This window comes from Oryctolagus cuniculus, chromosome 3 (genome assembly GCF_051225735.1).
Source record: "Oryctolagus cuniculus isolate XC-2025 breed Fujian yellow rabbit chromosome 3, ASM5122573v1, whole genome shotgun sequence".
Taxonomy (NCBI): Eukaryota; Metazoa; Chordata; class Mammalia; order Lagomorpha; family Leporidae; genus Oryctolagus; species Oryctolagus cuniculus.
The window spans coordinates 140,879,776-140,902,161 of record NC_142869.1 but is presented as its reverse complement, the minus strand read 5'-3'; the positions used below and the strand labels follow the sequence as shown (position 1 = coordinate 140,902,161).

The 22,386-nt window shown below is 47.9% G+C and overlaps 1 pseudogene; it reads right to left on the bottom strand.

The window, feature by feature from the left end:
* Positions 1-10,297: 10,297 nt before the first annotated feature.
* LOC127491880 (U6 spliceosomal RNA) lies at positions 10,298-10,394 on the bottom strand (annotated as a pseudogene).
* Between the last annotated feature and the right edge of the window lie 11,992 nt (positions 10,395-22,386).

Below are 22,386 nucleotides of genomic sequence, written 5' to 3'. Positions count from 1 at the left end.
GTCTAAGTGAGCCAGGACACTGCCCGGACCGTGAAGACGATGCCCTGCAGCTGGTTCCCCAGTAGTATGACCTTTGCAGCAGCTCTGACTGTACCTAAGAAGGAGTGAGCTTTGTGTCTTGGGCCGTCGCAGCAAGAGTGATTCACAAGTCCATTGTCTGCCTCTCCCTGCACATGGACTGCATCGAGTGTGGGCGTGTAATGTACACCCGTACTCAGCCATTAAGTCTGCTAACTGCTCCAGGTGGTCTGTGATTTTCCATGAGGTAGTCTGCGATGTATCACTGGGATTGATAACCCACACCTAAATCTGCCCATCCCCTAGGCAGACTCTCCTAGGCCATGTGAATTCCAGAGCTGAAGTGTCTGTCGACTCAAACAGGGACCTCCTTCCACAAAACTTCTCTTGAAGTATGTCCTGGGAGCTAACTCCACAATCCATCTGCAGGCAGAGAGCTAGAACACTATAATTTTATAAAAGTTGCCTAAAACATTTTTTTAAATGGTTTATTTATTTGAAGGGGGTGGCGAGAGAGAGAGAGAGAGAGAGAGAGAGAGAGAGAGAGAGAGAGACCAAGCACTTTCATCTGCTGGTTTATTCCCCCAATTGGCCACAAAGGCCAGGGCTTTTTCAGAATGAAACCAGGAGCCAGAAACTTTATCCAGGTCTCCCATGTTGGTGCAGGGGCCCAAGCACTTGGGTCATCTTCCGCTGCTTCCCCAGGCACATTAGCAGGGAGCTGAATTGGAAGTGCAGTAGCCAGGCCACATAACACCAGCTGCAGATTACTTGTTTTTTAATTATCACAGTATTAATCTATTTATATAACCTGAACTTGCAGTTGTTTTTTTTTTTTTAATCACTTTTATTTGGTTATGTAGTGCTATCTCCCTCTAATCTCATATTTGCACAGTTGGTTCTTGAACCTAAATGGAGAGCTTTGATGTTTGTTCCCATAAAACCTTAAATATATTACATTATGTCTATTTCCCTAGCCCTTTGAGGGTATTTATGTACTGATTTGGTCTCTGTCAACTATTCTTTTTTCCCTCTTTTTAACTTGAGAGACAGAGACAGAAAGAGATAGTAAAGGAAAGAGAGAGCTCCCATCCGCTGGTTCATTCCCCAAACAGCACCCAACTAGGGCAAAATACAAGAGATGGGAACTCAGTGCAGCTCTGCCACGTGGGTGGCAGGAACCTGATCACTTGACCCATCACTGCTGCCTCCCAGGATCTGCAGTACTGGGAAACTGGAGCCAGGAGCAGAGCAGGGTGTGATCCCAGGCACTCTACCGTGGGACATGCACCAAAATGCCCACCCCTGTCAAGTGTTCTTTCATTGTGTGTTTACTTAAAGATGGAGGAAAAGGGCATCATGGAAAACTGGACAAATGTTTATCACTTGGAGTAGAAGTACAGCTCTAAAATCTTTGGTAATCCAAAACTCATCCAGATACCAGTGACATTTTTGAGGCCCGAAACTTGTCTGATTCCTTCGTGAACTGCTCTCTTACTAACTCTGCTTCTTTTTTTTTTTTTTTTTTTTTTTTTTGACAGGCAGAGTTAGACAGTGAGAGAGACAGAGAGAAAGGTCTTCCTTTGCCATTGGTTCACCCTCCAATGGCCGCCGCGGCCGGTGCACCGCGCTGATCCAAAGCCAGGAACCAGGTACTTATCCTGGTCTCCCATGGGGTGCAGGGCCCAAGGACTTGGGCCATCCTCCACTGCACTCCCTGTCCACAGCAGAGAGCTGGCCTGGAAGAGGGGCAACTAGGACAGAATCTGGCGCCCCGACCGGGACTAGAACCCAGTGTGCCGGTGCCGCAAGGCGGAGGATTAGCTTAGTGAGCTGCGGTGCCGGCCTATTCCTTCCCTTTCAATTCCTTCGCCCTTAACTGAATCTGATGGGATCTGAGAGTTCCATCCAATTTGAAGCACACTGTTCGGTAGCTTGTCCACAGCTGTGTCTAGCCTAACAGTTGATTTGTTGTGTCTTAAAGATTCCTTTTTATTTGTTTGTTTATCTGAAAGGCAGAGTAACAGAGAAAGAGAGGGAAAGACAGAAAGAGAAATCTTCCAGCCACTAGTTTTCTCTCCAAATAGCCACAATGGCCAGGGCTGGGACAGGCCAAGGTCAGAAGCCAGGAACTCCATCTGGGTCTCCCATGTGGGTGGCAGGAGCCCAAGTACTTAGGCCATCTTCTGCCGCCTTCTCAGGTGCATTAGCAGGCAGCTGGATCGGAAGCAGAGCAGCCAGGACTCAGACTGGCACTCATATGGGATGCTGGTGTCACAAGCTGTGATTTAACTGCACCACAACACTCCTTCCCCACTCCCCCAACAATTGGTTTGGACTAGAATAGTAGTTCCTGGTTAGATCTCCGGGATGTGGTCAACTTAATGGGACCCCTTGACAAAAATGTGTTCCCTCATTCAGCAGCTGTTGAGCATCTGTTATGTGCCAGGTGTTGTTAGAGGTGCTGGTGGTATAGACGAAGACTGCACCCTCAGGGAGCACCTATTCTGATGGGAAAGAAAGCCAATAAACAACTAAGGGAAAATTAACCAAGTGATAAATTAAAAATCAAGGTAATCAGAGAGGGCAGGAGAGAAGGGATTAAAAGTGTTCAGAGGAAAGGCCTCAATGGAAAGATTATTTATTTTTTTATTTTTATTTTTATTTTTTGACAGGCAGAGTGGACAGTGAGAGAGACAGAGAGAAAGGTCTTCCTTTTGCCGTTGGTTCACCCTCCAATGGCCGTCGCGGCCAGCGTGCTGCGGCCGGCACACCGCGCTGATCCGAAGCCAGGAGCCAGGTACTTCTCCTGGTCTCCCATGGGGTGCAGGGCCCAAGCACTTGGGCCATCCTCCACTGCCTTCCCTGGCCACAGCAGAGAGCTGGCCTGGAAGAGGGGCAACCGGGACAGAATCCGGCGCCCGGACCGGGACTAGAACCCCGTGTGCCAGCGCCGCAAGGCGGAGGATTAACCTAGTGAGCCACGGCACCGGCAAAGATAAAATTTAAGCTGAGACCTGAGTGATGAGAAAAGGACTTATCTGATTAAAATTTCTGTAAGGGGTGGGCAACTCCAGTATCCTATACGAGCACTGGTTTGAGTCCCAGCTACTCCACTTCCAAACCAGCTTCCTGATAATGTGCCGAGGGAGCAGTGGAAGATGGTCCTAGTACTTGAGTTCTCACCACCCATGTGGAAGACCCATATGGAGTTTCTAGCTCCTGGCTTCAACCAGACCAACCCTGGCCATTGAAGCATTTGGGGAGTGAACCAGTTGATGGGAGCTTCCTCTTTGTGTCTGTCTCTCTGCCTTTCAAATAATAAATCTTTAAAAGAAAAAAAAATCTCCACCAGAGCATTCCAGCATATTCTAGAAAAGGCGTGGGTGTAGTTACAAGGTTGGTGCAAAGAAGAGAAAGAAGGCCACTGTGGGGAGTTGGAGGGAGAGTAGCCGAAGATGAAAGTGGACAGGCAAGCAGAGGCAGAGCATTAGGAAGTGTGGGTTTTCAGTGAACTAGAAGCCACCGTGGAGTTGTAAATCTGAAAGATGTTTGCAGGAGGCAGACGTGACCTGATTTTAACCAAGCCCACAATACCATACCACCCGAAGGCATGGGCTAGAGCTGCTTTAATCGCCACATTTGAGCACTGCTGGCTGGCACTTAAGTTTCAGAAATTACCCAGTCTGGTCATCTGGAAAGTTCTGTGCTTCCATTTATCGGTCATGTACGACTTGATAACCACGCCTTCAGTGTTCTCAGCTGGGTCACGATACAAATACAGCTGCAGAGGGCGAGGTTGAAGTGGCAGCCACCAAGCACAAGGAGCAGATCCACAGCACAGCACACAGGAGAGCCAGCCAGGTGGTGGCAAAGGGAACCTCCCAACTTTGCTCCACAGCTGACCCCAGCCCTTCAGATTTCCAGAGCTGAAAGGTGGCAAATCAGCTTGGACTAGAGAATGAAAGAAAGAACAGCCTCGCTGTTAAACAGGCTCAGGGAAGAGCACAGACAGACACAGCCGGCTGCAAAACCAGCCGGGAGCATTATTTCCCCCAGGTCTGGCAGCAGCAATCAAGCTCGCTCTCTCGCCCTCGCTCTCTCGCTCTCTCTTCTCTAACCCTACCTTTCAAACAAATAAATAAATAAACTTAAAAAAATTTAAGTTTATTTATTTATTTGTTTTAAAGACAGAGTTAAAGGGAAGCAGAGGCAAAACAAGAGAGAGAGGTCTTCCATCCACTGGTTCACTCCCAAGATGGCCACAGTGACCGAAGCTGGGCCCATCTGAAGCCAGGATCCAGGAGTTTCTTCTGAGTCTCCCACGCAGGTGCAAGGGCCCAAGCACTGGGGCCATCTTCTACTGGTTTCCCAGGCTAGGGCACAGAGCTGGATTGGAAGTAGAGCATCCAGGACTTGAACCGGTGCCCATTTGGGATGCCAGCACTGTACATGGCAGCTTTACTTGCTATACCACAGCACTGGTCCTTAAATAAACTCTTTAAAAAAAAAAACTCAAGCTCTCCTTCCAAGATTCTTCTTCCTGTTGAAAATTTGCTTCAACATACACTGTGTAGGTTTTTATTTAAACTACTCTAATTCTACATAATAAAGCTGACACTAATTTCTGTGGCCTCCTCAGAGTTAGCAAAACAGCCAGCAAGAGTGTTGAAGCTGGAGCCAGTATTGTATAGTGAATAAAGCCGCTACCTGCGATGCCGGCATCCCACATGGGCACCGGTTCGAGTCCAGGCTGCTCCACTTCCGATCCAGCTCCCTGCTAATGTGCCTGGGAAAGCAGCAGAAAATGGCCCAAACCCTTGGGCCCCTGCCACCCACATAGGAGACCTAGAAAAAGCTCCTGACTCCTGGCTTTGCACCTGTTCAGTTCCAGCTGTTGCAGATAAACCAGTGGGTAGAAGACCTCTCCCTTTGTCTTTCTCTCTGTAACTCTGCTTTTCAAGTAAATAAATAAATCTCAAAAAAAAGATTTGTGAAAAATGGAACTAAAAGATAATTTTATTAAAAAAATGATGTTGAAACCCCTACTGTTTCTTGTCACTCCAGAATGTTTGTTTATGTTCCTTTAGGTGGTGTCAAAGGTCACTGATACCTACAATATGGAGTCACAGTCATTCATAATTGATAACTACCAGGTTGAGGCTTAAGCTTACTTTTCCATGAATAGAAATGTTCCTCCTTAAACATCAGTTGTGTGAATGGTGTTGTATTGAATGGTGGTGTCTCCAAGAGCAAGAAGAACAATGGGAATCCACTGTGCTCATTCACAGTAAAGAGTAAATGTGCTCAAGGAGTGGTAGAAATTTTCCTCAATTATCAAGTAAGAATAATACTACTGTGCAAGGGTATTGTGAGTTAGCGATCATATGTGCAAAGTCCTAGTGCAGTGTCTGCCACACAGTGAACACTCAGCAAGCTGTGGCTATTTTTATTTATGTCAGATCCTATCTAGTTTCCAACTACTTAATTCCTTTACCTCCCACAAGTCTGGTACCACCTGCCACCCTACATCCACTTCTCCCTCTCCCCACCAAACAAGCTCAACCCTAACCTGAAGCCAATCCTAACCTCAGTGTCAACCCATTTTGGCTGCTGGCTTTTCTGCCCGCCTCCTTCAGCTCTAAGAACCAGACCTCTGCCAGTTCCCCTGGGCCTGAGTGTGTGGTACACAGTGCCAAGTCTCTCTCTCTTTGTGTTCCCAACCCCCACAAGGAAGGGATCCCAAGGAAGAAGAAGGACCATGAGGTCAGTGCAGGAATGTGGTCCCACAGCCAGCAAAGGAGCTTCCCTGAGTCCGCTGCCTGGATTTCCAGTTATCCCCTCTTCTGGACGCCCAGGCCCTGCGCTCAGCAGTTTGGATACCCCAGTCTCTTCGAGCAGGATGGTTTGAATGGAGTGTTCTGCACCTTTTGTTCAGTATCTGTTCCCTGAATACCACCCAGCCCAGTTACCAGGTTGAATTCCTGAATGCTGTTTATTCCTCTTGCCCATTTATACTGGGGAAAGTATCAGGATAATAAAACCATCATTCTGAAGCCTTTAATTGAAGGCCACATCAAGATGTATTAAAAAAAAATGTTTCACCTTTGATCTAATGACCTTGTAAGTGGTAATGAAGGCTGTGAAGGTGAGGATTCCAGTACCCTGGGATTGTAGGCAAGTCACTGCTTCTGTAGAGGTTTATGTTAATCTAGCGGGTTCATTAAAGAGCTGGAAGTTCAGCTGTTCTTGCCATTAAACAGTTCACTGAAGACGGAGTTTCGGTTTAGATTGTAGATTAGTGTTATAATATCGCCAGTTCTCAAAAAAGAAAACACAGCTGTCAGCTGTTGCTGACCATGGTCGGGGGCTGCGAAGTAAGACGAAGCAAGCACACCTGGTACTGTTTTGTCAACATTGTCCCAGAGGTAGCCCAGCTCAGGCTCAGCCAGTTGCTGGGCTCAGTCATTCTTTCTCCCTGCTGAGGTATCTAGGAACATTTTAAGTTTTGTTTTTTCTTGTTTTTTCTGTTTTCCTTGTTTTTGTTTTTCTACCTCCCTGGTGGCAATAATCTGGTTGGGAAGAAGATAATTAAGAACATTTCATACAATAAAATAATGCATGGTCACTCTTAAAAACCTAGAAAATTGCATCCTTGTATAAAAAAACAGATACAGTCACCATCCAGGGGCTGGTGCTGTGGAGGAGCGGGTTAAGCTGCTACTTGGGATGTCCACACCCCATATCAGTGTTGGATAGAGTCCTGGCTACTCCACTTCCAATCCAGCTTCCTGCTAATGTGCCTGGGAAGCAGAAGATGATGGCTGAAGTACTTGGGTCCCAACCACTGACATGAGAGGCCTGGATAGAGCCCCAGACTCCTGGCTTCAGTCTGGTCCAGACCCAGCTACTGTGGGAATTTGGGGAGTGAACTTATGGATGGAAGATATCTCTCTCTCAATCTCTCTCTCTAGCTCTTCCTTTCAAATAATTTTTTAAGCCACCATCTAGGGGCCAGTGTTGTCACATAGCAGGTAAACCACTGCCTGCCTGCAAAGCTGTCATCCCATATGGCCGCCAGGTTATGTCCCAACTGCTCCACTTGTGATCCAGCTCCCTGCTAATGGCCTGGGAAAATTACCCACAGATGATCCAAGTGCTTGGGCCCCTGCATCCACATGGGAGACCAGGATGAAGTGCCTGGTTCCTGGCTTCAGCCTGGCTCAGTCCTAGCCATTGCAGCCACTTGAAGAGTAAACCAATGGGTGGAAGATATCTCTGTCTCTCCCGCTCTCTCTATAATTCTGACATTTGAATAAACAAATACATCTTTTAAAAAATCACCATCTATCCATCCCAACATCTAGAAATAAGCACTGCTAACATTTTTATCCAATCATACTTGTAGTTTTAAAAAACTGCACATGGGGCTGGCACTGTGACATAGTAGGTAAAGCCTCTGCCTGCAGTGTTGGCGTCCCATATGGGCACTGATTTGAATCCCAGCTGCTCCGCTTCCTATTCAGCTCCTTGCTAATGTACCTGGGAAAGCAGTGGAACATTACCCAAGTGCTTGGGCCCCTGCATCCACGTGGGAAACCTGGAAGAAGCTTATGGCTCCTGGCTTAAGATCGGCACAGCTCTAGTGCTTGCTGCCATTTGGGGAGTGAGCCAGTGGATGGAAGACCTCTCTCTCACTGTCTCTCCCTCCCTCTCTCTCTGTAACTTTGCCTCTCAAATAAATAAATCTTTTAAAAAAAAAAACTTCATATATCATAATGTGTTCATTTTAAGAAAACATCTTGGGGGAAAAGTAATAATAAAAGTTAACACTATCACTTATTGAGCACTTATTATGTGCCAACTACCTTACTAAGTGCTTTAATACAAGGGGACTTCAAAAAGTTCATGGAAAAAATGAATTAAAAGATAAGTTGATTTTGGTGCAAAAACTTTTTAGATCTATGCATATTTTTTTCATCATATACGTTTTCCATGAACTTTTTCTTTAAAAAAACAGATTATTTATTTATTTGAAAGGCAGAAGGAGATCTTGTTGCTGGTTCACTCCACATATGGCTACAACAGACAAGGCTTGGGGCCAGGTTAAAGCCAGGAGTTGGGAACCACATCCTGGTCTCCAAGGACTTCAAGTCCTGCCTGCTTCACTTCCAATCCAGCTCCCTATTAATGCACCTGGGAAAGCAGCAGATAATGGCCTAAGACCCTGGGCCCCTGCCACATATGCAGATCTGGATGGAGTTGCCGTCTCTTGGCATAAGCCCAAGCCTGGGACATTATGACCATTTTGTATGGACTTTTTAAAGTATCTCATGCACACATGTGCATACTAACATATGTACATATCTTTCTCGTTTATTTTCCCTACTCCCTTCTCCATAGTAATGCCATCTCTTCCCTTTTACTTTGGAGGAGGGATTTCATGAGTCATTCAAACTCTCTTTTTATGCCTGAGAAAGATGTAGCTTATCTTCGAAGCTGAATGACCCAGAGACAAAGTGACAGGCCTACTTTTTGCATGTATTCTAATATTCCTGGTGGTTTATGTCTAGAAGCAAGCACTGTGTGTGTAGACACTGCAGTCTGATCTTCCCTAAAGGGAAACCGTAATCATTGCTTTCCAAAGCATGAGCTTTGCTAATGAGCAACACTGCAATCTGCGGCCATGGTGTTTTCCTTGCAACCATGTTTCCTTGTAGCTCCAAAGTACAAAGAATCAATCTCAGTGCCCTGAAGACTCTTCAGGCTATTGCTCAGTAATTAATCATAGGGAAGAAAAAATTCAAAACCCTATTTTCAGCTTAATTGCTTGGAGGGCAACTTTATAGACATAAAAAATGCAATCCACAGGGCACCAATGAGCAGTTAGCAGGAAACACACACACTGAAAGCGCTATTTGTAGACATCACATGGCATGCAGAAAGCAGAAGACCGCCTTATTCGTATAAAAACCTCTCTGGTCGTATCTATTTGCTCCATCTTTTCAGCGCCTGTCTGCTGCCTCAGTGAGTAGAAAGAACATCCAGGCAGAGCCACTGACTCAGTCTTGGAACGCTGGGCTGCATTGTTAACCAACATTCCTGGCCCAATCACAGATGCTGCTGCTGGCAAAGCGGTCGCAGTAGAATAAGGGGGTATTTTCAGGGTGCCTGTCTGTCTTTTCAGACATCTTTATTACTATTGTTATAAAGCTTCGGGGAATCAGTTATGGACCAACTGCCTGGGTAGTCCATTTTTTTTTCTGGATTTACCAATTTTTTGATAATTTTTTATTTAATTTTTTAAGGGAAACAAATTTCATGTATGTCACATATGCAGATTTAGGAACATAGTAATACTTCCCACCCTATCCTCCTGCCCTCCGAGCTCCCACTCTCCCTCCTCCTTCCTTCCCCATTCCTTTCATTATTATTATTATTTTTTTTTTTTTGACAGGCAGTTAGACAGTGAGAGAGAGACAGAGAGAAAGGTCATCCTTTGCTGTTGGTTCACCGCCCCAATAGCCGCTGCGGCCAGCGTACCGTGCTGATCCGAAGCCAGGAGCCAGGTGCTTCTCCTGGTCTCCCATGTGGGTGTAGAGCCCAAGCACTTGGGCCATCCTCCACTGCACTCCCGGGCCACAGCAGAGAGCTGGACTGGAAGAGGGGCAACCGGGACAGAATCTGGCGCCCCTACCGGTACTGCGGGGTACCGGTGCCGCTGGTGGAGGATTAGCCTAGTGAGCTGTGGTGCCGGCCTCCTTCCATTAATTTTTACAATGAGCTACTCTCAGTCTATTTTATATGCCTAATATTAGCCCTACACTAAGTAAAGAATTGAACAAATAGAAAGAAGAAAAAAAGAAACTACTGCTTCTCAACAGTAGAGACAGGCTGTAAACAACCATCGAATCTCGAAATATTAAAAAAAATACGGAACACTCCACACATTTTTTTAAAGATTTTATTTATTTATTTGAGAAGTAGAGTTACAGACAGAGACAGGAAGAGACAGAGAGAACGATCTTGCATGCAGTGGTTCACTCCCCAAATGGCCACAATGCTGAGCTGAGTCAATCTAAAGCCAGGAGCCAGAAGCTTCTTCTGGGTCTCCCATTTGGGTACGGGGACCAGGCACTTGGGCCATCTTCTACTGCTTTCCCAGGCCTTAGCAGAGAGCTGGATTGGGAGAGGAGCAGCCTGGACAAGAACCGCTGCCCATATGGGATTCTAGTGCTGCAGGCAGAGGCTTAACCCACTATACCGCAGCGCTGGCCCCAACACTCCACGAATTTGCGTGTCAACCTTGTGCAGGAGCCATGCTAAGCTTCTCTGTATCATTCCAATTTTACTATATGTGCTGCCAAAGTGAGCACAGCCCACATTTCTTATATTTCAAAACAGGGCTAGGAAACTCTGACTCTACCAAGATTCAGCATGGCTCAGAAGGGACGCCGTATAAGTGAGGGTACTCGCAGTAAACAGAATTTTATGCAAAGAGTTTCACCACAGCTATCTTTTAAAAAATTTAATTTATTTGAGAGGCAGACAGATGGAGAGGGAGAGACAGAGAAAGCAAGCTTCCACCCACTGACTCATTCTGCAAATGCCTGTGAGCTGCAAACTCGGCCCAAGTCTCCCATGTGAGCGGCAACTCAAGTACTTGAGCTATCAACTGCTGAGTCCCAGGGTGCGCATTAGCAGCAAGCTGGAATCTGGGGTGAAGCCAGAACTCGAACCTAGGCAGTCTGATATGGGGATATGGGTGTCCCAAGTGGCTTCTTGACCTCTATGCCAACTGCCTCCCCCCCCCCCCACAGCAGAGCTAATTTAATGGCAGGCTGAATTATAAGGAGATAGGCAGGGTTAAGGGATCCCAAAAGGGATGGGGAAGTAACCAGGACTAACAGTGCTGCAGGTACTCTCCTGGCCCTGAAGCTCATGGACAGGAAGCAGTGCTGTGAGTGCTAGGTGAGCTGCAGCTGTGGGGCAGGGGCCACCTTGAGTAGTCCCTCCCAGGAGAGGATGCAGCCACTGAAGCAGGGAAGAGGCAGGAAGAGGCACCTCCATCTCGCTCTTCTCCCACCCTCCATCCCCTGGCAGGGCCTCCCTCTGGTTGGTCCCCAAAGGAAACTGGTGGCAGGGAACTCAGGTGGCGCTGTTGGTAAGGCTCAGCTCTCTGCTGGGTGCACGGATCAGGTTAGACGGGGTGGAGAAGAGTCAGGGACAGCAGGAGGGCAAAGAGCAAGTGATGAGAACAGACCCAGAAAGGACTGCAGGCCTGTGATTCCCTGACCCACTCAGGTGGCAGAGCATAGACACCACAGCTTCAGTCCAACCAACTTCAAGTGCACCCCCACACACACACACACCTGCTAGGTCCCACAAGAAGCAGGTAAATTTAGGATACCAAACATCATTTCCTCTCTCTGAGGGATATGTAACCTAAGGCAGCAGACAGACTGGTGAGGAGATGATTTCAATACAATATGGCAGGCCGGCACCGCGGCTCAATAGGCTAATCCTCTGCCTGCGGCGCCGGCACACCGGGTTCTAGTCCCGGTCGGGGCACCGGATTCTGTCCCGGTTGCCCCTCTTCCAGTCCAGCTCTCTGCTGTGGCCAGGGAGTACAGTGGAGGATGGCCCAAGTGCTTGGGCCCTGCACCCCATGGGAGACCAGGAGAAGCACCTGGCTCCTGCCTTCGGATCAGGCGGTGAACCAACAGCAAAGGAAGACCTTTCTCTCTGTCTCTCTCTCTCTCTCACTGTCTACTCTGCCTGTCAAAAAAAAAAAAATACAATATGGCATGGGGAAATAAATGCATGTGGGCAGTCATCCATTGCAGCATTTCTTATAATTGCAGGAAAGCAGAGGAATAAACTCACTGTCCATCAATTCAGAGTTGGTTAAATAATGGGCCATCCATTCAGTAGAATCTTATATCACTGCATATTTAAAATGAAAATCTTCATGTTGTGCAAATGGAATGATTTCTGAGACTTTAAAAAAATACATTTACTAATTTGAAAGACTAGATGAGAGACAGAGAGACACACAGAGAGATATCTTCCATCCACCAGTTCACTCCCCAAAAATCTGTAACAGCTAGAGCTGGGCCAGACAGATGCCAGGAGCTAGGAACTCCATCTGGATCTCCCACATGGGTGGCAGAGCCATCTTCTGCTGCTTTCCCAGGCACATTAGCAGAAAGTTGGATGGGAAGTGGAGCAGCCAGGACTCAAAATAGTGCTACAATATGGGATGCCCATGTTACAAGCAGAGGCTTAACCTGCTGTACCATGCTGCAGGTTTTGAGACATTTTATTGAATGAAACAGGAGAGGACTGTTGTATGTGCTATGCTACCATTTGTGTGACTGGATGGAAGGATAGAAAAGAAGGAAGGAGGAGAGGAAAGTAGAACAAGGAAGAAAAAGAATATGTGGTGTGCATTTGCTTGTATATACTGGCCAGTCTCTGAATGGTTTCCTAAGAAAGTGGTGATATTGGTTGTCTCTGGGCAACAGAAATCTTGTCTCCAGGCCAAGCTAAAAGGGATATTGCTGTTTACCTTTTTGAGCCTTTTGAAATCTGAATCACATGAATGTATTACTAATTAAAAAATAAACTAATGAAAATTAAAATTGAAAAGTCAGCATAACATGCTACCTGCACAGGGTACAAAGAAGCCCCCACGAGGGACCCCCTAACCTGGCTTCCTGGAGAGTGTGCTGCCTGAGCTGAATCTTGAAGGCCCAGCAGAGCTTGGTGGGAGAAGAAGGCTTGTGAGGCTGGAGAGATGGTTTAAGCAAAGGCTCTGTTGCCTGAGGCTGCAGAGAGCTGTGCCTCTGAGGATTAGAGGCCGGGTGTAACTGGAGCCAAGTAACAAAGAGGAGAGTGACAGGGGAAGGGGTAGGGGCCTGGCAGGGCCAGGTGCAGGAACTTTCCAGACTGTTTGGATTTCTTCCTGCAGGCAGGCTGTGCAGTGTCCCTGTGCACTCCTGGGTTTAAGGACTGGTTTGAGGGCTGTAAGACTGGAGACAGAGGAGCCATTCTTGGAGTCCTTGACAAACCCATACATTTAATTCCATCAGATGAACTGGAACAGTTGCACCAGTGAGAAAGCCAATTGTCTGATACAAATTGACAACAGACAAGAGACAGTTTCTCGGAGCTGCTGTTGTGATGCAGTGGGTTAAGCTGCTCCTACCATGCCAGCTTCCCTTATCAGAGGTGCTAGTTCGAGTCCTGGGGCTCCACTTTCACTTCCCATCCAGCTCCCTGCTAATGCACCTGGGAAAGCAGCAGAAGATGGCCCAAGTCCTTGGACGCCTGCACGCACATGGGAGCCCCTTGATGGAGTTCCTGGCGCCTGGCTTCATTGTGGCCCAGCCCTTTCCCTTTCTCTTTGTCACTCTGCCTTTCAAGTAAACAAAAACATAAATAAATAAATAAATAAATAAATAAATAAATAAATAAATAAATCCTGGGGCCAGTGCTGTGGTGCAGTGGATAAAGCTGCCACCTGCAGTGCCGGCATCCCACATTGGCGCTGGTTAAAGTCCCAGCTGCTCCATTTCCAACCCAGCTCTCTGCTATGGCCTGGGAAAGCAGTAGAAGATGATCCAAGTCCTTGGGACCCTGCACCCACATGGGAGACCTGGAAGAAGCTCCTGGCTCCTGGCTTCGGATCAGCACAGCTCCAGCCGTTTTGGCCAATTGGGGAGTGAACCAGCGCATGGAAGACACCTCTCTCTCTCTCTCTCTCTGCCTCTCTTTCTCTCTGTGTGTAACTCTTTCAAATAAATAATTAAATCTTTTTTAAAATTTTAAAAAATAGTTCCTTTAAACATAAATAAATAAATAAATCCTTTTAGAAAAAGTTTCCTAATAACATTTGTCAGTATTCAAAAATATCATGCTACTAAGATTGACTTGGTGTTGGTTCATTCATTTTGATATGTTTCAAAAGAGAGTCCCTGGAGAAAACTGGACATGGAGAACCTTTGTCAACCAGCCTGACACTGGGATTGGGGAAGCTGCTTGTGCTGATGTCAAGAGCAGCGTACCTTGATCCAGCATGACAGGGTGGCAACCAGAGGTCTTGGGCAACTCACACCTCCTGGCCCACCAAACCAGACTCTGACTCAGGAGCTTGGTTCCTGCCACCCATGGGGGAGATCTGGAGGGAGTTCCTGGCTCCAGCTGCCATAGCTATTGCAGTCATGAGGGAATGAACCAACAGATCTTTCTCTGACACTCTGCCTTTCAAATAAATACATATTTACTTTAAAGATGTATTTATTTATTTGAAAGAGTCACAGAAACAGGGAGAGACAGAAGGAGAAAGACAGACCTTCCATCCACTGGTTCATTCCCCCAAATGGCCACAAGGGCTGGGATTGGGCCACACAGAAAGCAGAAGCTAGGAACTCCAACTAGGTCTCCCACAGGTGGCAGGGACAGAAGCACTTGAGCCATCTTCCACTGCCTTCTCAGGCACATTAGCCAGGAGCTGGATTGGAAATGGAGCAGCTGGGACTTGAACTAGCAGTCAGGTGGGATGCCAGCATCTCACAACACCAGCCCCATAAATAAACTTTCAAATAAATAAATTTTTGAATAAATAAATATCCACTGCCAGCGCCGTGGCTCACTAGGCTAATCCTCCACCTTACGGCGCTGGCACACCGGGTTCTAGTCCCGGTCGGGGTGCCGGATTCTGTCCCGGTTGCCCCTCTTCCAGGCCAGCTCTCTGCTGTGGCCAGGGAGTGCAGTGGAGGATGGCCCAGGTGCTTGGGCCCTGCACCCCATGGGAGACCAGGAGAAGCACCTGGCTCCTACCATCGGATCAGCGCGGTGCGCCGCCTGCAGCGGCCATTGGAGGGTGAACCAACAGCAAAGGAAGACCTTTCTCTCTGTCTCTTTCACTGTCCACTCTGCCTGTCAAAAAAAAAAAAAAAAAAAAATCCACTGATGACTGTCCCAGCTAGAAAACAGACGGTCGAGTTCACATGCCTGACTTATTAGGTCATCCGTTAACAACCAGAAATAAAAAGACAGTATCATCTCCAGTTAATTTCCTTAACTCATGATGAGTCAATGTTTAACACACTATCAGTATTCAATAAAGCACCATAGCGCCCCCTATCAGAGTGCCCAGATTTGAGTCCTGCCTTTATCAGACCCGCAGAGCCATACCTGCTGCCTCCCAGCGTCTGCATGAGTAGGAAATGAGGGTCAGGAACCAGAGCCAGAGATTGAACTCAGTGAGTATTCCAGTGAGTTCCTGGCTCCTGCCCAGCCCTGTTACAGATATCTGCGGAGTGGACCAGCTGATGTGAGCACTCTCCCTGTTAGCTCTCTGCCTCTCAATGAATAAGGACTTTAAAAAATATTGTAGAGTAACAGTTATTCCTAAGATTAACAGAAGTTTAAGGTTTGTACCTAGTTATACCATCTTTTCAAACACAGATAATTACATATTAAAAATTTATTCCTAGGGTGGCCATTCTGCTTAGTGGTTAAGACATGGGTTAAGATGACCATGTGGGAGCCTAAGCCTCCACCTGCGGCACCAGCATCTCATATGGGTGCCGGTTCATGTCCTGGCTGTTCCTCTTCCAATCCAGCTCTCCATTATGGCCTGGGATAACAGCAGAGGATGGCCCAACTGCTTGGACCCCTGTACCCACGTGGGAAACCCTGAAGAAGCTCCTAGCTCCTGGCTTTGCATCAACCCAGCTCTGGCTGTTGTGGCCATTTGGGGAGTGAACCAGTAGATGAGTCTTTCTCTCTGTCTCTCCTTCTCTCTGCCAGTTACTCTGCCTCTCAAATAAACAAATAAAATCTTAAAAAAAAAAAAAAAGATACCCACATACCATATTGGAATAGCTGGATTCAATTCCTGGTTCTGGTTCCTGACCCCAGCTTCCTGTTAGTGCAGACCCTGGAAAGTAGCAGATGACGGCTCAAGTAACTGGGTCCCCGCCACCCACTGGAGCTTTGGCTCCAGCCCAACCCTGGCTGACCATTGTAGGCATTTGGGTGTGAACCAGTGATGAGAGCTTTCTTTCTCGCTTGCTCGCTCGCTCTTGCTCTCAAACAAACTTTTAACTTACAGATATTTAGTCCAAGATGATCAGGTAATATTAGTAATAAGAGAGAGCAAGAGAATAATATATAATAAATACAACAGGAAAAAAGAAACATGAGCTTCAGAGTCAGAAAACCCTTGATCAAGTTCTCAAGCCAGACTTTCACCTTTTCTGTGCCCTGGGCAGGTGGCCTAATCTCCCCGAGCCTTGCTTTTCTCATCTCTCTTAAGTAAATTTAAAAGGCATTCGCCGCAAGTATTTTCATCTCCTTTTCCTCCTCCTTCTGGTTCTTCTCAGGAACCAACACGGCAAGTTAATGAGGCCCAGTTTCCTAGGTGCTTCCACTGGGAAACACATAGAGAAGCACTGTTACTGTGTTAATTTGTTTCTTAGGCTTGGGTTGTAACTGCAGCCATTGAACTTGAAGGACATCCAGTTACAGAGGCTTTCCCTGCCCACTCCACCTACAGAGTGCAGCTGATCCTGTGCACTGGGACTCAAGCGACCAGGGATGAGAAGGAGATTGGGGGGGGGGGGCGGCAGGAAATTGCATATGTACTGGATAGGTACAGATTATTTTCTTGTAATTATTCCCTGAATAATATAGTCTAGCAACTATTAACATAGCATGCCTGTTGTGTTAGGTATTGTAAATAATCTAGAGATGCTTTAATGTATATGGGAGGATATGTGTGTGGGTCATATACAAATACTATGCTATTACAGAAGGGACTCTAACATCCATGGAGTTTGGAATCCACAGGGGTCCTGCATGTGTTACTGTTAGGCTTGTTTCTTTGTCCACTGACTGTCTCTCCCTGGTATACACAGAGATCCGTAACAGAAGGGATTTTTCTCTGCTATCTACTGCTATCACCACAGCAACTGAAACGATGCCTATATCCAGTAGGGCTTTTAAATACCTGTATATGTGGCTGCACATGAACAAAGAATAATTATTACACAATTGCTATGGGGCAGGCATTTGGCACATGGTTAAGCTGTCTCTTGGGACATCCACGTCCCATGCTGGAGCGTCCTGACTCTTCTCCCAGTTCTGGGCTTGCTAACGTACATCCCGGGAAGCAGCATATGGTGGTTCATGTACTTGGATCCCTTGCTGCCCAGGTGGGAGACTCAGATTGAGTTCCTGATTCCTGGCCTTGGTTGGCCCAACCCTGGCTCTGGCACACATTTGGGGAGTGAATTAGCAAACTGGAGATCTCTGTCTCTCTCTCCCTTTCTGTCTCTCTGCCTTTCAAAGACAATAAATAAATACAGTGCACTGTTCATTCAGCCACTCAACAACTCCTGATCTCCCCCTGTGGTGCTGGCCACGGTGCTAGTGAGGATGCAGAGGTTGAATGAAACACATCTGGTCCCCAGCTCACGGAGCTCAGGGCTCATCAGCCTCATCACTTGTTACAGACCTAAAGTGGCTATTTCTGAGAAGTGGAATGATGCACAGAGGATACATGTGAGACCATAATGGAGAAGGTATTTCTATGGGAATGTGTGAGGGTGGGGTTTCTAAAGCAGGGCCTGAAGTGGGGATCCTACTGCAAAGATGCATGGAGGGTGTGCTCTCAGAGCAACTCGTAAGGCAGTGAGGATAGAGGAATCAGGCAAAGAGGTGGCTTCCTGGGATGAGCTTGATACCATGGGGAGCTCTGGAACTGCAGGCCTGGGTTTGTCCCACTCAGGGAGGAAAGGGGGAGGAACATTGGACGATAAGTGGCTGAGGCAGCCATCTCTGGGGACAGGATGAGGCTCCAGGCTTCTTTCAGTGAGGCAGCTCCTATCACCAGCCCAAGGGAGTGCTCCAGGGAAGGGGGCAAGTGTGGGCAGAGAGCAGCAGCCACACGTGCAGTGGCTCAGGGTGCTAACTGGGTGCAGGCGAGGCAGACAGGCCTCCCGTGGGATCTGCACAGACAGAGCCTCTGTGGAGGTCTCTCAGAAGAAGGGATTTTTGAGGGGAGACTTGGAGGATGAGCTGGAGTTTGGCAAAGCAGAGTATCACAGGCTCAGGGAACAGCATGTGCAAAGGCCCTAAGGGGAAGAAAAAGAAAGAACACCAGCAGGGCTGGGGAATCGTGAGGCTGAGGAAAGGCAGGTCAAGACTAGCTTGGGAAGGGCCCAGATCATTCTGGGTTTTATCCTAAGGACAGTGGGAAACCACTGCAGAGCCTTAAGATTTAAGGCAGGGGGCGGCGCTGTGGCTCAATATGCTAATCCTCTGCCTTGCAGCACCAGCACACTGGGTTCTAGTCCCGGTCGGGGCTCTGGATTCTGTCCCATTTGCCCCTCTTCCAGGCCAGCTCTCTGCTATGGCCCAGGAGTGCAGTGGAGGATGGCCCAGGTCCTTGGACCCTGCACCCCCATGGGAGACCAGGAGAAGCACCTGGCTCCTGGCTTTGGATCAGCGCGATGCGCCAGCCACAGTGCACCGGCCGCGGCTGCCATTGGAGGGTGAACCAACGGCAAAAAGGAAGACCTTTCTCCTTTCTCTCTGTCTCTCTCTCACTGTCTACTCTGCCTGTCCAAAAAAAAAAAAAAGATTTAAGGCAGGGAGTGACACAGTCCTCCCTACAGTGTTTTTTTTTAAGGTGAGTTTGCATAGTTTTTCTTTTAAAAATGATTAAGTTATTCATTTATTTGAAAAAATACAGACACAGAGATCTTTCATCCACTGATTCGCTCCCCAGATGGCCATAACAGCCAGGACTGGGCCAGGCTGAAGCCAGGAGCCAGGAGCCAGGAGCTTCTTCCTGGTCTCCCACATGGTGCAGGGGCCCAAGCACTTGGGCCATCTTCTGCTACTTTCTCGGGTGCATCAGCAGGGAGCTGAACTGGAAGTGAGTAGCCAGGACACAAACCAGTGCCTATATGGAATAACTTGCTACGCCACAATGCCGGCCCCTTCCCAGTGTTTCAGTATCACTTTGGACTGGTCAAGATGGAGTCAGTGGGCCGCCGTGGCTCACTAGGCTAATCCTCCACCTGTGGCGCCGGCACCCCAGGTTCTAGTCCCGGTCAGGGCGCTGGATTCTGTCCCAGTTGCTCCTCTTCCAGTCCAGCTCTCTGCTGTGGCCCAGGAAGGCAGTGGAGGATGGCCCAAGTGCTTGGGCCCTGCACCCGCATGGGAGATCAGAAGGAAGCACCTGGCTCCTGGCTTTGGATCGGTGCAGCGCACCTGCCGTAGCAGCCACTGGGGGGGGTGAACCAACGGAAGGAAGACCTTTCTCTGTGTGTCTCTCTCTCTCACTGTCTAACTCTGCCTGTCACGAAAACTGTCAAAAAAAAAAAAAAAAAAAAAAAAAAAGATGGAGTCAGCAGAGGGAAAGAGAGGCCAGATAGGAGTCTAGTCGGTGGTGGTCTTGGTGTGTAAGCAATGGCAATGGAGGTTTAGGATAATGTGGAAAGGGGATTGAAAGTGAAAGATGGGCTTGGGATAAATTTTGTAGATAGAATTACAGAGTTTGATAGTGAATTGTCTCTGATGCGGAAAGTTTGTATACTGTGCAGGCAATGGGGGATCAAGGTAAGAGTTTATGGAGCCAGCATTATGGTACAGCAAATTAAGCAGCCACCTGTGATGCTGGCATCTCATGTTGGAGTGCTGGTTCGAGTCCCAGCTACTCCACTTGCAATCCAGCTCCCTGCTAATGCACCTGGGAAAAAGCAGTGGAAGATGGTGGTATTTGAAAATCAGCATTGAGACCTTTATTGAAGCTTTCCCACACTGAGTTCTGATCCAGACTCTGTGCCCATCCTACCCCTCCACTTTACTTGCTGAAGACATCCTGGTCAGGACACCTGCCTGGAAGTCCCTGTTGGTCTCCACTACATCAGACAGAATTTCCAAGATGCTTTGTTGGGGGGAATGGAAGCCAGGGACAGAAACTCTCAGTACACATCAGCCCAGTGTCAAGCTAGGGACACTGCATGGATGCACGATGGAGAACACATAGAGGAGGGAATGCACTATTCAAGCACTCCAGAAGGACCAATGGGCACAGAAAGATCTGCAGAATTTGGGGTCATGCAGTCCAAGGGGAAACGAAGGGGAGGATGATGGGAAATCAGATGTCACCATCGCCATCAGTGCTGGGTTTCATTTTCTGTGGAAGAGACAATGGCGGCTTGTGTGGGGTCAGTGGGAGTTTTTCAGAAATGAATTTTCTCCAACTGTACTTGAGTAGAGTGGACTGCTGGGCACAAAGCAGAAGCTTGAGGGCTGTGACGGTGTTTGTACAAAGTGGTCTGTATGTTCGTCGGCTTCGGTCTCAGGGGCAAATCAGTGTGCAGAGAAGCACCAACACACACAGCAACACTGGCATGCACTCACTCAAACTCAGAAGCATTCGGAACGTAGCAAAGTGCACAAGAAGGACTTGGACAATAGACAAGTGGGGCCCCGGGCCGCATTCCCAGGGACTGATTGTAGCCTCAGTTCCCATGGTGATTATACATTCAACTCAGGGCCCACCCGCCTACCCAATATAACCCCTATTAAGAGGCAGGAGACAAAAAAAGGAATAAAACCAAAGCACTTCAGTGGGTGCAGACTGCGCACAAAGACTGCCCAGCACTACAAGCAGATGCAGGCAGCAGCTCAAACTGTCACATTACACTTTTCATAGCACACTAATCGCTCTCTTAGCACCAGGGGGCCATTGTAGAAAAGGTTAGAACAGGAAAGCTTTATGAAACATGCAAAGATTTTTTTGCTCCAATTCATTTGCAGTTCCCTTTATTACCTTATTAGTTATGGCCAGATGAACAATTATGAGATTCTCTTCCCATTTCAACTTGTATAGGAACCCCTGTGACTCATGTGCATGTGTGTGTGTGAATATAATGTGCAAATTTGATTATGTGACTGTGTTACATAACAGACAACAGAAGCAAAACAGTATCCTCCCCCATGCTGCCCCTCCCATCATAAAACATTTTTTGAACTATAACTTCATTTTTTCCTTTAATTAAACTTTTTATTTTGAGATAATTGTAGGTTCACCTGCAGTTACAAGAAATAAAACAGGGCCGGCGCCGCGGCTCAATAGGCTAATCCTCCGCCTAGCGGCGCCGGCACACCGGGTTCTAGTCCCGGTCGGGGTGCCGGATTCTGTCCCGGTTGCCCCTCTTCCAGGCCAGCCCTCTGCTGTGGCCAGGGAGTGCAGTGGAGGATGGCCCAGGTGCTTGGGCCCTGCACCCCATGGGAGACCAGGAAAAGCACCTGGCTCCTGGCTCCTGCCATCGGATCAGCGCGGTGCGCTGGCTGCAGCGCGCCGGCCGCGGCGGCCATTGGAGGGTGAACCAACGGCAAAGGAAGACCTTTCTCTCTGTCTCTCTCTCTCTCTCACTGTCCACTCTGCCTGTCAAAAAAAAAAAAAAAAAAAAAAAAAGATGTTATTAGGGCAATCTGGCTGAAAGGAATGTGACATCTCTGAGACTTGTTTTATTTCTTTTTTTTTTTCTTTTTTTTTTTCTTTTTTTTTTTTCTTTTTTTTTGACAGGCAGAGTGGACAGTGAGAGAGAGAGAGAGACAGAGAGAAAGGTCTTCCTTTGCCGTTGGTTCACCCTCCAATGGCCGCCGCGGCCGGCCCGCTGTGGCCGGCGCACCGCGCTGATCCGATGGCAGGAGCCAGGAGCCAGGTGCTTTTCCTTGTCTCCCATGGAGTGCAGGGCCCAAGCACCTGGGCCATCCTCCACTGCACTCCCTGGCCACAGCAGAGAGCTGGCCTGGAAGAGGGGCAACCGGGACAGAATCCGGCGCCCCGACCGGGACTAGAACCTGGTGTGCCGGCGCCGTAAGGTGGAGGATTAGCCTAGTGAGCCGCGGCGCCGGCCATAACATCTCTTTTTTAAAGATTTATTTATTTATTTGAAAGGCGTGGCTACAGAGAGAGAGAGAGAGAGAGAGAGAGAGAGAGAGAATCTTCCATCCATTGGTTAACTCTCTAAATGGCCGCAATGACTAGGGCTGAGCCAGGCCAAAGCCAGGAGGTAGGAGCTTCTTCCAATTCTCCCATGTGAGTTCAGGGGCCCAGGGACTTGGGCCATCTTCTGCTGCTTTCCCAGGCACACTAACAGGAAGCTGGATCAGAAGTGGAGCAGCTGGGAATTGAAGTAGCGTCCATATAGGATGCTGGCACTGGCAGGCCAAGGCCTAACCTTCTGTACCACAGTGCCAGTGCCGGCCTCATGATAATATCTAACATAACTACATAACTGTAATACAATATCACAACCAGGAAACTGATACTGA